The sequence below is a fragment of the Aethalodelphis obliquidens genome, unplaced genomic scaffold, assembly GCF_003676395.1.
Source record: "Aethalodelphis obliquidens isolate GAN/ISIS:26980383/991018 unplaced genomic scaffold, ASM367639v1 scaffold24, whole genome shotgun sequence".
Lineage (NCBI taxonomy): Eukaryota > Metazoa > Chordata > Mammalia > Artiodactyla > Delphinidae > Aethalodelphis > Aethalodelphis obliquidens.
The window spans coordinates 17,305,731-17,307,925 of record NW_020837968.1 but is presented as its reverse complement, the minus strand read 5'-3'; positions in this window follow the sequence as shown (position 1 = coordinate 17,307,925).

The window sequence follows — 2,195 nt, the reverse complement described above, 5'->3', positions numbered from 1 at the left end:
AAAAAAAATTACAAAGAATCTAGAATAATCAGAACCATTTTGAAAGAAGGTAAAGTTGGAAGACTTACATTACTGAATTTTAAGATTATACCAAAAAGCTATTATAATCAAGACAGTGTTGTGTGCATATAAATATAGACACATAGATCAACTGAACAGTGTAGAGACCATATATAGCCCACTGTTTTTTTTAAAAAAACATTTTTGCTTTTCTTTCTTTATTTGGTTATACCGGGTCTTAGTTGCAGCAGGCGGGCTCCTTAGTCGTGGCATGCATGTGGAATCTAGTTCCCTGACCAGGGATCTAACCCAGGCCCCCTGCATTGGGAGCGTGGAGTCTTATCCACTGGACCACAAGGGAAGTCACCTAGCCCACTGGCTTTTGACAAAGGGGCCAAAGTAATTCGACAGGGGGAAAGGATAGTTTTTTTTCAACAATTGTTGCTGGAACAATCCGATATTTATATGTAAAAACCATAAAACTCCACTCTTATCTCACATCATCCACAAAAAAATTAAATCAAAATAGGGTTTAGGCCTTAACAATGTAATTTAAAATCCTAAAATTATCAGTAGAGAACATCTTGGTGACATTAGGGTAGGTAAAGATTTCTCAGATAAGATGAAAAAATACAAAGTATAAAAGAAAAAGTTGATAAAATGAACTTCCTCAAAATTAAATATTTCTGCTCTTTAAAAATACTGTCAAGGGCTTCCCTGGTGGTGCAGTGGTTGAGAGTCCACCTGCCGATGCAGGGGACACGGGTTCGTGCCCCAGTCCGGGAAGATCCCACATGCCGCGGAGCGGCTGGGCCCGTGAGCCATGGCCGCTGAGCCTGCGCCTCCGGAGCCTGTGCTCCGCAACAGGAGAGGCCACAACAGTGAGAGGCCCGCGTACCAAAAAAAAAAAAAAATACTGTCAAGAAAATAAAGGAAGCCATTGACTGAGAGAAAATCATCATAATGCATATATCCAACAAAGGATCTGTAAGAAGAATACATAAAGAACTCTTATTTAACAATAACAAGACAAGCAATCCTCCAAAATGGGCAAAAGTTTTAAAGACGTTTCACTAAAGAAGCACGTGTCTAATAAGCACTTGAAAAGATGCTTACTATCATTAGACCTCAGAGAAATGCAAATTTAAATAACAATGAGGGACTTCCCTGGTGGCGCAGCAGTTAACAATCCTCCTGCCAATGCAGGGGGCACAGGTTCAAGCCCTGGTCTGGGAAGATCCTACATGCCGCAGAGCAACTAAGCCCATGCGCCACAACTACTGAGCCTACTCTCTAGAGCCTATGAGCCACAACTACTGAGCCTGCATGCCACAACTACTGAAGCTTGCGCACCTGGAGCCTGTGCTCCGCAACAAGAGAAACCACCACAGTGAGAAGCCCACATACCACAGTGAAGAGTAGCCCCCGCTCGCGGCAACTAGAGAAAGCCTGTGCGCAGCAAAAAATAAATAGATAAACTTATTTTTTTAAATAAATAAATAACAACGAAATTCCACCACACATCCACTATAATGGCTAAAAAATTTTTTAACTAGCAATACTAAACGTTGATGAGGATGCAAAAAAACTGGAGTGCTCAGGTTTCCCTGGTGGCACAGTGGTTGAGAGTCCGCCTGCTGATGCAGGGCACACGGGTTCGTGCCCTGGTCCGGGAGGATCCCGCATGCCGCGGAGCGGCTGGGCCCGTGGGCCATGGCCGCTGGGCCTGCGCGTCTGGAGCCTGTGCTCCGCAATGGGAGAGGCCACAACAGTGAGAGGCCCGCGTACCTCAAAAAACAAAACAAAACAAAACAAAACAAAAACTGGAATGATCATACACTCCTGATGAGAATGTAAAATGATACATTTTGGCACTTCTTATAAAGTTAAACATACACTTGCCATATGACTCAGACATTCCACTCCTAGGTATTTCCCCTAGAGAAATGTAAACATGTTAATGCAAAGACTTGTCCGTGACTGTTCATAGCAGATTTACGTATAATAGCTGTGACTCTTCATAGCAGATTTATTTATAATAGCTCAAAACTAGAAACAATCTACATATCTGTCACTAGGTGACAGAATAAACAAGTCTGGTATATTTATATGGTAGAATAAATATAAATATATTTTATATAAAATATAAAATATATTTTATATAAAATATAAAATATATTTTATATAAAATATAA